At 37.9% G+C, this 12,474-nt stretch overlaps 2 non-coding genes across 2 annotated transcripts; both read left to right on the top strand.

Moving 5' to 3' along the window:
* Positions 1 to 8,814: 8,814 nt before the first annotated feature.
* trnav-uac (transfer RNA valine (anticodon UAC)) lies at positions 8,815 to 8,887 on the top strand. Its single transcript has one exon. It is a non-coding gene; the product is annotated as a tRNA-Val (tRNA).
* Positions 8,888 to 9,492: 605 nt separating this feature from the next.
* trnav-uac (transfer RNA valine (anticodon UAC)) lies at positions 9,493 to 9,565 on the top strand. The gene has a single exon. It is a non-coding gene; the product is annotated as a tRNA-Val (tRNA).
* The last annotated feature ends 2,909 nt before the right edge of the window (positions 9,566 to 12,474 follow it).

Genomic DNA, 12,474 nt, shown 5'->3' with positions numbered 1-12,474 from the left:
TAAATATACAATCAAGAAATGATGGGGGAAATTATACTTTTAAACTTCATTGAAATGCCTGTAGGTGCCAGTGGTCAGCGTTTAATGAGTGAATCACTGAGTTGTTGATTCAAGCGATTCGTTAAAAAGACTGATTCATCAGTTTATAAAACTCTCCGTAGATTTCATCCTAGAGTTTGCATACGGGCAAAAGTTTTATAAAACCATGCGCACGCCAAAACCTGCGCAAAACTCTCTTTATAAATCCCAGTCAGGGGAAAATTGTGCATATGTTCATTTCCACCTCATCTCATTCCCGTAATCACCATATATGGTTCATACAACGCCTTGTTTTACTGTGAATAACCTCATCTGCATATCATTTACATGCGAATTCCCATGCACGTGACACCATGTTTAACACAGAGACAGTATAGGGAAACAGTATCCCTGCTATGTTTTAGAATAAATGCATGAAAATATCCATTAAAACTAAATGGTTTCAAATAGTTATCGGATATTTTAGATGATCTCATTCTTTTACACTTGGCCAAATAGAATTTTGATTGTTTCAAATTAAATGTATGCAGTTTTGCTGATAAGATTAACATATTTTATTTTAGTGGAAACAGATAAACGCATATTTATTGCAGTGTATTGTCTGATTCAGCGTGTCACTGACAAGGTGTTGTAAAAAGGAAACATGCAAATCTTACCGTTTTCTCCTAGCTATGTCCTTCAAATATTGAGAGTGAGGAGTTGTCATCATGGTACAGAGCCCCTCCCCTTGATATTACCCTCTCCGCCATGTTGGTAGGATCCCGGCGGCAAAACATGATTGTTTACATGGGTTGTTAACTCCGTGGTAGAGGAGGTTCTCACAATTTTGCGCTGTTTTACCATGCCTGGAAGTCACTGCTGCGTTAAAAACTGCTCCAGTACCTCACACGATACATATGGAAAACATAGGATCAATGGAATAGTTTTCTAGGTTACCGAAATGGACACAGCATCAGTCTGCAGCCTCGTCTGAATCTCATACACGTTGCATTCACACTGTTAATGCCTTTAATGTAACCAGGACATTTACCTCTTGCAATCACACATTTAACTACCCTAGCCAACCCAGAACTGGTTTGTCCACTTTGCAGCCCCCAACACAAAAACCTGGTACAGTATGTGTCATTGTGCTAAAATCTAATTACAACTAAAAACCTAAACATACACCGGTTTAGCACACATCAAAACATTTGTATACATTGAACATCTAGTGTTTATGAAACATTCACAGTTAATTAATTTGTCATTTTGGTCAAGAAGTGTCTGCTAAATGCAATGTAATTACAATACACTAAAATGCATGTGAAGAAACTGATCTTGGCCAGTACAGTGCTGTTTGTTTTGTAGATTCCCAAGTTCTGCACTCAGCCACAGCAGAAAGCTTCGTAACTTTCCAAAGACTTGTGGCTTTTAAACTCCTGCATTGTGTAGTAACTTACACCAAAAACAAGATAATTCACAATGTCCATATATGTGCATGGAGGTAAATGGTCCAGGTCTCTGTGCCATTCTGGTGCAGGGAGCTAGTATGGGTCGATATTTTGGATGCCAAATACCACTGTTTAGCGCTTGTTCCTGTAAGGTCCCTTTTCTTTCACCTTATCTTTTTGCATTGCTTTACTTTCTTCCTTTTCTTTCTCGTATTCGTAGATCTGTTCCGCCAAAATAATAAAAGCACAAAAATGAAAGAGCTCTGGAATATTAAATCGTGCGCCTCGCGCCTCTGTGTAGTTCTGAAGGCGTGGCCCCTGGCAACCGATAGCATATCCTACCATCATGGCTGACCGGCTCATGACCCAAATCCCAAAGTGACTCCTCACTCTCAATAGTGGAATTTTTCATAATGTTGTAGAGATGACTTTACACAACATTAACACCTCCGTGCAGCTGTGGTTATACAGTAATCCAGCAGTGTCCACCATAATATTGCTCTCTATTCCAGTTGGTCTCTGGAACTGCCAGTCTGCTGTTAACAAAGTAGACAAAGTAGATTTCTTCTATTGCTACTCATTCCGGTCTTAACCTCATGGCACTGACTGAGACTTGGATCAAACCTGAAGACACTGCCACTCCCGCAGCCCTCCCCACTAATTTCACTTGTTCCCACACTTCTCGTACCACTAGGAGGGGTGGAGGAACTGGTCTCCTTATATCAAAAGAATGGAAATTTGATCTTCCAGGTCAATTGGGAAACTTCTTGGAGGAGTTAGATGTGCTGCTATCAAACTTTCCTGAAGATGGTACTACTCTGGTACTGCTTTGTGACTTCAACATCCACCTAGGCTGCTGACTTCAAAACTCTGCTCACCTCATTTGATCTCAAGCCAGTGTCTACTACAGCGACTCACAAATCAGGCAACAACTGGTAAGTCCTGAAGTGACACACACTCCAACGCAGGTCACATTTCGACAGAACTTACGCTCACTCTCTTCATTTTCTGTGGTTTCATTCTCGCTTTCTGCACTCTCTCAGTTTTCAGCTCTGGACACGAACAGTACCATGGACACTCTTTGCTCCACTTTAACATCTTGCTTGGACAACTTTTGCCCACTGATGTCTAGACCAGCATGCACTGCCCCCTGGCTGTCTGCGGTTCTCCGTGAACATCGCACTAAACTCAGGACTGCTGAGAGAAAATGGCCTAAACCAAGAAACTCTACGGACCTCTGTGGGTATCAGTCTCTCCTCTCTTCCTTCTCTGCAAATGTCTTCAAAGCTAAAAACATCCTACTACCACAACAAAATTAACAGCTGTTGTGATGTTCGGAACTCTTCAAAACTTTTTCTTCTCTTCTTAATCTGCCTCCACCACCTCCTCCATCAACTCTTACAGCGGACGACTTTGCAGTTTTCTTCACAAATATAACAAGAACCATCAGTGACCAATTCTTCACATCGCAGACTGAGGATAACTTCACAATGACCAACGCACACTCTTTCTCCTCCTTCTCTTTTCTCCTCCTTCTCTCCACTCTCAGAAATGGATGTTTCCAAACTTCTCCTGTCCAATCATCCTACTACTTGTCCACTTGACCCGATCCCCACTCACCTCCTTCAAGCGATCTCTTCTTCAGTCATACCTTCACTTACTCACATTATCAACTCCTCTCTTCACTCTGGAACATTTCCCTCAGCATTTAAGCAAGCTTGGGTAAGCCCACTACTTAAGAAACCATCTCTAAATCCAGCGCTTCTTGAAAACTACAGACCGGTATCCATTCTTCCATTCATTGCAAAGACACTGGAGCGGGCTGTGTTCAATCAGCTTTATATGTTCTTTGTACAGAACAACCTCCTGGACAGCAACCAATCTGGCTTCAAAAGTGGCCTCTCAACTGAGACTGAGACCACTTCTTTTCCCATCTAAATGACGTCATAAGGATCTGTCATTCAGAAACATGGCTTTTCTTATCACTGCTACACTGATGACACCCAACTCTATGTGAGGAACATGTGAGAGACGCACTGAATCAAAGCACATTCACTCTCTGACAGTAGATGGTGCTATACTGCAGAGAATGCAGTCCTTACCCTGGAAACGCCATATATAAACCCGCTGCACTACTTTCTGAAACATATTTAAATAATTTTAAATAGCCATTCAGATTTGTGTATTTGCTATGATGTTCATCTTACCTATTGTTCTTTATAGTTCTTTTGCACTTTAATCTGTGCAAAACTTTTAACTTTATGTATAATTCTTAATTGCTTTATTTTATTTAAATGTTCAGTTATACTATATATGATACTATATTTTGAGCACTTTTTAAAACTAAATTTCAATACCGTGATAATACTGTTTACCGTGATGAAAGCATGAGCAATTAATCACAACAGGAAAATTTGATACCGGCATATGCCTATTGTGCACCTATAGCACTCCTCCAAGTGGAATATTCTAAGTGGAATATTTATTGTAAATGTGTATATCGACATGAAAACAGAGTTTAAAGTCATTGTTTACTTCATTCATTTTCTCACTCCATGAAAAAGAGTTTGTATGCATGGTTTATAATGTCCGTACGGTGCGTACATATTAACACCAAGTTTATTTTGTATAAATCCTGACTTATGTCTAAAAAAATGTGTATGCAATTTCTATGCCTATTTTATGCATACGCAACGTTTATAAATGAGACCCTAGATGATTATGATTCAACCAATTTGTTAAGATCACAGAATCATTCAGCAGGGTCAGTGACGTTTTAGAATTTCAAAACAGTAAACAAATTTAAATGAAAAGACAAACTAAATCTAAATTTTTTTTGTGTAAATCTATGTGTATATATTTTTTTAATAAGTGCCCTTTATAAAAAAATAACAATATACGATATTTTAATGTATTTCTTTGTATACAGTCCTTGAAAATGTCATACGGTAAAATCATACTAGCTCTCCTCCATTATTTTCATGAACCATGTAAACAAACAAAGTATTTATTTTTATTTCTTTTAAAATTCAATGTTTTACCATATGACATATTTTGTTTTACTGTATGACATAGTACAATTTCAATGTTTCTTTGCATTTTTAATGAAATAAATTGATTTAGGCCAATTCAGAATGATTTCAAAGAAACACAAGGCATCTCAAGTGAACCTTTTATTAACAGTAGAATATATATTCCCAACACTTCGAACATTTATTTTCTCAACTCTCTTTCAGTACAAGGAACACATAGGACGTGCTACAGGTCCTTTTAAAAAAATTTGCATATTTTGATAAAAGTTCATTATTTTCCATAATGTAATGATAAAAATGAAACTTTCATATATTTTAGATTCATTGCACACCAACTGATATATTTCAGTTCTTTTATTGTTTTAATACTGATGATTTTGGCATACAGCTCATGAAAACCCAAAATTCCAAAAAGTGCACAAAGTTTTGTTGTTATTATGTCTGTATCCAAGAAAAGGAAACCCTTTACAGGGTTACAGTCCGCTTGCTGACTGAGCTGGGTTGTTTGCAAGTAGGTCAGGCAGCAGTGTTGCACACAAACTGAGCAGAAGATGGTGTATTCTTGTAGTCGTGGTCGAGAGGTTAAGGCGATGGACTTGAAATCCATTGGGGTCTCCCCGCGCAGGTTTGAACCCTGTCGACTACGGGAGGGCTTTGCAGTATTGCTTTAGCTTTCTGTGATGGTAATTTTGCCTTCTATGGTCCTTTGTCCTAACTGCTACTAGCTTTCATCCCGTGACACCTGCGTCTCTTCTGGGCAGCTTGTTGTAAACTGCTGTTATATAAAAGGTGAGATGCCAGTGCCCCCCAAATAGCTCAGTCGGTAGAGCGTCAGGCTTTTAATCTGAGGGTCCAGGGTTCAAGTCCCTGTTGGGGTGAAGGTCTTTCTTTGGCCTCACCTTGCTGTCACTGCGGTCCATCTCTTCTGCTGACTCTGTACTGGAACGGTGTTCCTTCCTGCTCCCGGGGATCAGGGGATCTCCCTTGTGGTTAGTGAAAAACGAACAATGTTAAAACACTTGAACAAGGCAAAAAAAAAACACATAAAGAACAATGGTGCCTGGGATTTTTGAGAACTGGAGCTTGTAGCCTAGAATTTTTCTTTTGTAAATTATGTGAAAATCATCTTGTTTACTCACTTTAATTACTCACTTAAATTTTCTAAGACACTTTTTGTTGGTAAAAGTCATATGCGAGTAGGCGTCAACTATCATGAATATCATTGTGATTTACACCTGAGAAGACAAAGCCCTGCATAATGAGCTGCATAAAGAGCCGCTCAGTCAGCTGTTGTCACTGAGAGGGAGGTGTTACAAGAAAGAACGTGAGAACAAAATAAATGAATATAATTTTAAGTTTGTAGTTTATTTAGAATATATTTAATTATCCCACAACATAATTTAATATGGGGGAGCAAGCAGTTAAACAGTTTATTAGGAACAATCAAAGCTGACTTTCAAACTAATTTTATTTTTGCATTATTACTCCAGTCACACAATCCTTAAGAAATCCTTTTTAACAATCTGAATTTCTAAAAAAAAAAAAAAAAAAAAAAAAAAAACATTTATTGTTATCATTATTATCATTATTATTACTGTTGAAAATAGCAGAGAATATTTTTCAGGTTTTTTAGGGGGGTAAATTAAAAGAACACCATTTTTTGATACATTTGTTACAGTTACATGTATTTGTTACATTTATATTATTTACATCAAGCTTTTGAATGGTATAGTTTTGTATATTGTTATTGAAACTTCATAATATTTAACTTAATTATACATTTAGTCAAGAGTTATATTTTGGAAAAAGTCTAACTAGTAAAATGTTTAGACGTTATGTGAAAACTAGTACAAGTATATACATAAATATAAAGAGACCTACTCATGTTTATGATCTCTGCTGAATAAAGTGCTTCATTCTTTTTTTTCTGAGTAAATCCATCTCTCAAATCCTCAACCACATTACATCTTTTTGGGGTGAATTATGTGTTATTCCTCTCACCGCGAAGCAAACAGTAAAATAAAAGCACTTGAACAACAGTCTGGCTGCTTTTTCTTCTGTGTGGGCGTATTCAAGCCGCGCTTCAGTTTGAATCTGAATAGAGCGTTCAGCGTGGGGCGTGGTCACATTAGATATAATGAAGGGAGACGTGAAAAAAGGACATCGCCTTGTTTTCATATGGATTACATTATCACAGAATATTTGTTTTCGGCAGCACTCGTTTAGTTTAAAAGTAGACATGTCAAGCTTTCTATAGATATCTCTCTCATGGCTCTTCGTTGAGTATTCACGGAGTTACAGTTAATTTTAATGACGTGTTTGTAAATGAAGATCAGCGCAGACAAAGGCTGCAGACAGCACATCTTGTTTGTTATCTTTATTTTAGAAGTGCACAAAGTGTTGTTGTTATTATGTCTGTATCCAAAAAAAGGAAACCCTTTACTGGGTTACAGTCCGCTTGCTGACTGAGCTGGGTTGTTTGCAAGTAGGTCAGGCAGCAATGTTGCACACAAACTGAGCAGAAGTTGGTCTGTTCCTGTAGTCGTGGCCGAGTGGTTAAGGCGGTGGACTAGAAACTCACAAAAAAGTAACACACACACACACACACACACACACACACACATATATATATATGCACTAAAGTCTTGAAAATGACATAACATTCAAAACAGTTGCTATAATTAATCTCATAAATTTGATTATATGATAATATAAGTAATTAATTGTATGTTTTTTTGAGTTTAGTTTTTTAAAAAGAAACACAGAATTCACTTTACCTGCTTGTTGGGAGTTTGGCAGGGTATGTTGTTCAAACAAAACAATTTCGTGAAGAAATCTCCGATCATAAAATGCGTCTCCTCTCCTTCAGAGCGAATGGTTGACAGATGATCATCTGCTGTTTGAATTCCGCGCCACGGAAGAGGCGAAACAGCGCCGGGAAATCTACGTGTGGCCACAAATATATCGCATCCATAGTGTTAAGCAGTACCATAGAGAATGAATGGGAAAAGTTAAGAGAAGTTAAGCTTAACTATTTTCGGCTCCCGCGCGAAAGGTCCCCAGTTCGAAACTGGGCGGGAACACTGGATCTCTTTTTCAAAATTGTTCAGGTGGGTTTCTGTTCAGGAGGAACTCAACGCTTCCAAGGCTTTGCGGCCAATAGGCATTAATACAGTCACTAAAGGTAAAGTTGATGCAGAAATGAAAGAGCAGTCATTGTTTGACCTAAACCTAACCCACAACTGTGACATTCCAAGCCTGTGTGGCTTTCTTCTGAGAAACACCAAAGACGAGATTTTAGGAAACTGCCACGCCGAATGAACTCTGTCCTCTTGTGTAAGGGTCTTATTCCACCTAGGCCATCACGTAAGGCAGGGTCTCAAGGGGTGTCTAAAAGGGGGTACGTGGCAGGCCCTCCTTAGACCCCTGCGCGCCGGCCCTGTCTGTCCCAATGATCACCTGTGTCACCACAAACAGCCCATCAGTCCCTCTCACCGCCTATGTGACCACTAATTGCGCTTCTGTCCACTGGTAATACAAAAACTGTGAGCGCAAGCTGTCTATGTGTCCCCCTGATCCCCTACGTGCCCACAAGTAGCCTTTTTATCCCCTTGACGAACTTTAAAACACATCCATCTGGAGTGTTATTTTCTGATAAAATTATGCAAGCCGTAGCAGTTTCTAACACATGGCTAACCTTCTTGAAATTCAACACAATGGTCAACGAATCTGCCAATAAACCTGTTCAGGTGGCTCCTCGCTTACTCCCGAAGCACCCAGAGGTGTTAAACCCTCAGAATTCCACTGACCACAAACAGTCTGTATTTTTTACAATGGGATAGATTGTACGTGGCAAGTCCATGTCTCAGCTTTCTGAAGAGATATCAAGCTAAAACCTGATTTCCCATGCTAGTCTGGACACGTGCTACCCCTGTGGTGAGTTTCAATAAGATTGGAGAAACTTGAAATCTCGGCTTTAAAAAACTAAAAGTTTCAAGAAGATTGGAGAAACTCGAAAATTTGACCAACAAAAATCACCAAGAGAAATTTTCGAGTTTCTCCTGAGTTCTTGGAACTTTTGGTTTGTTAGTTTGAGACTAGCACAGGAAGGCAGGTTTCGGCTTGATATCAAGCTGCAAGTGTTTAATTCCGAGGTAAGTTAAGGGTAGCGTTTCAGGAAACTCTGCATAGACTGCCAGGCCGAATGAACTCTGTCCTCTTGTGCGTGGGAATTACGCCGATTGTCTATTTGCTTTCGGGCACATCACACTATAAATATTCGCCCAAAAAGCACTCTAGCGTTAGATTGTGGAGTTTCCGTAGTGTAGAGGTTATCACGTTCGCCTTACACGCGAAAGGTCCCCAGTTCGAAACTGGGCGGGAACACTGAATCTCTTTTCACAATCGTTTAGGTGGGTTTCTGTTGAGGAGGAACTCAATTCTAACAAGGCTTTGCGGACAAGAGGCATGAACACAGTCACTAAAGGTATAGTTGATGCAGAAATGAAAGAGCAGTCATTGTTTGACCTAAACCTATCCCACAACTGTGACATTCCAAGCCTGTCTGGCTTTCTTCTGAGGAACACGAAAAAAGAGATTTGCCTGAGTGGCCCTCTGTTGAGCAGCAGCTCTGCATCACGAAGGCCCGTCTTTACACATGTGTAGAGATAATTATTAAGCCACACTAGGCAGCGGTAATACCCACGCAGACAGTAATCTGTACTTTTGACCTGGTAGTTTAGATGAACAGATGGCCGGTGCACTCAAAGACCCAATATTTCGTACAACATATAAATATACATATATTAAATGAAAGTGGGGAAAAAGCAAAGAAGAAATGGCCACAGAGGATTCCCGCAAACAACTGGAGAATTTCCCAGTTTGCTGCTAAAAATAGAAGGTATTTGCGAACTGAAGAGCGCAACGCAATTTGTAATTTGATTCGCGCTCCAAGATGCATGAGATGAAAAGATCTGACACCTTCGCCACAGGTTTCCGTAGTGTAGAGGTTATCACGTTCGCCTTACACGCGAAAGGTCCCCAGTTCGAAACTGGGTGGGAACACTGGAACTCTTTTTCAAAATTGTTCAGGTGGGTTTCTGTTCAGGAGGAACTCAACGCTTCCAAGGCTTTGCGGCCAATAGGCATTAATACAGTCACTAAAGGTAAAGTTGATGCAGAAATGAAAGAGCAGTCATTGTTTGACCTAAACCTAACCCACAACTGTGACATTCCAAGCCTGTGTGGCTTTCTTCTGAGAAACACCAAAGACGAGATTTTAGGAAACTCTGCGTAGACTGCCACGCCGAATGAACTCTGTCCTCTTGTGTAAGGGTCTTATTCCACCTAGGCCATCACGTAAGGCAGGGTCTCAAGGGGTGTCTAAAAAGGGGTACGTGGCAGGCCCTCCTTAGACCCCTGCGCGCCGGCCCTGTCTGTCCCAATGATCACCTGTGTCACCACAAACAGCCCATCAGTCCCTCTCACCGCCTATGTGACCACTAATTGCGCTTCTGTCCACTGGTAATACAAAAACTGTGACCGCAAGCTGTCTATGTGTCCCCCTGATCCCCTACTTGCCCACAAGTAGCCTTTTTATCCCCTTGACGAACTTTAAAACACATCCATCTGGAGTGTTATTTTCTGATAAAATGATGCAAGCCGTAGCAGTTTCTAACACATGGCTAACCTTCTTGAAATTCAACACAATGGTCAACGAATCTGCCAATAAACCTGTTCAGGTGGCTCCTCGCTTACTCCCGAAGCACCCAGAGGTGTTAAACCCTCGGAATTCCACTGACCACAAACAGTCTGTATTTTTTACAATGGGATAGATTGTACGTGGCAAGTCCATGTCTCAGCTTTCTGAAGAGATATCAAGTTAAAACCTGATTTCCCATGCTAGTCTGGACACGTGCTACCCCTGTGGTGAGTTTCAATAAGATTGGAGAAACTTGAAATCTCGGCTCAAAAAAACTAAAAGTTTCAAGAAGATTGGAGAAACTCGAAAATTTGACCAACAAAAATCACAAGTAAAATACACAGAATTAGAGGTTCGAATCCCGTCTCGGCCACAAATACTATAAAATGAGTTCATATTCGTTTTTTCATCTAGATACGCTTTAATTATGATTAACATATAATAAATAAACTTTGTGAACAGATAAAATAAATCTTGTAATAACTGTTTTTTGCACGATGTACAAAATGTGCAACAATCTTAATAAACGTACATTATAATAGGGAATAGTTATTTTTAATATAGAAAATTTTGAATAATTAAAAATAACATTTTGATAATGGTTCAGGCCTTTATTTTTAAAGAGACATCTATTTATATTTGTATAACTGTGCACAGAAAACCCATATATATAAAATAAAACAAAAACTCACAAAAAAGTAAGTTTTTCATTTTATTTATAATAGAGTAATATACTTAAAAATGAAAATAAAAATTAACCAAAATATATAATAATAAATATACATAAAATAATCATAGATTATTAAACAACACCTACAAATATAATACAAATAAAGATGTGGAGAACAGAAAAACAATAAAAATATGTTTTACATTAAATAATTATTTATGTTTAATAGTAACAGTTATAACATTCAGTGTTTACATATCTGAGCAAGTCAATAAAATGTAATATCAATAAAAAAAGAAAATCAACAACATGTATACATGTTTTAATCAATAAATAAAAAAAAAAACTTAACATGCAGTTCAATACAGTTCAAACAAGGCCAAATGCATACGGTATTTTAATTAACAAATTGAAATACATGAAACTATTTAAATGTATAGATTCAACAACAACAACAATAATAAAATCCAAAGTTGTGGAGAACACAGAAAAAAAATATAACACTACCAGTTAAATGTTTTTGAACAGTAAGATTTTTAATTCTCACCAACCCTGCCTTTATTTGATCCAAAATACAGTAAAAGCAATTATATTGTTGAAATATTTTTACTAGTTAAAATAACTGCTTTCTATTTTATTTCTGTGATGTGCAGCTGTATTTTCAACATCATTACTCCAGTCTTCAGTGTCACATAATCTTCAGAAATCAGAATATGATTTACTGCTCAAGAAAAACAATCCCCCAGGGATTCTTTAAATAGAAAGATCTGCATTTATTTGAAATAAAAAGCTTTCTTAACAATATAGATTATACCATTCTTTTGGGTGGAAAGAAATGACAGAAATTAATGTCTTTTTTTTTTTAGCAAGGATGATTTAAATTGATTAAAAGTGATGATAAAGATGAAAAATGTTGATGATGAAAATTAAAAAAAAAATACATATATACACATATATATATAGTAAGATTTGAGTAGATTTGAGCAGTAAACCATCATATTATTCTGATTTCTGAAGATCATGTGACACTGAAGACTGGAGGAATGATGCTGACCATTCAGCTGCACATCAGAGATATAAAATACAGTATATATTCAAATATATAGACTTCCTGATAATGTTCGGGGTTCAGACACACTGTCTCTGTTTAAATCTAGATTAAAAACACATCTCTTTCGCCAAGCTTTCAAATAATATATCTCTTAAATTGTGAGTGCATTATTATTCTTTATCTTTGGTTAAACTAATTTATTTTACTTTGATGGATCAGCAGCTATGCTAATGATGTCTCTATTTGTTTCTATGTTTTGCCACGGGATTTACACAAGCTCCAGTCTGGATCCAGAACACCTGAGAAGAGATGATGCTGACCCTCAGAGGACCTCAGATGATGCTAACCCTGAATCAACAAACAGACTAACAAATATTGCTACACATGTGACTGCATCATATAATAATTATTAATTATTCATAATATTAATAATGTTCATAGTCTGGCTGACTACGTGCGACTACTTGTATTCATTTTTCTAAAAATCCTGTCAAACGTGCACAAACTGACAGTCACCACTTATAAGCTACTACTAAATATTGTAGAAACAT

This window comes from Carassius gibelio, chromosome A20 (genome assembly GCF_023724105.1).
Source record: "Carassius gibelio isolate Cgi1373 ecotype wild population from Czech Republic chromosome A20, carGib1.2-hapl.c, whole genome shotgun sequence".
Taxonomy (NCBI): Eukaryota; Metazoa; Chordata; class Actinopteri; order Cypriniformes; family Cyprinidae; genus Carassius; species Carassius gibelio.
The sequence above is the reverse complement of the archived record's forward strand: the minus strand, read 5'-3'. Positions and strand labels throughout refer to the sequence as shown.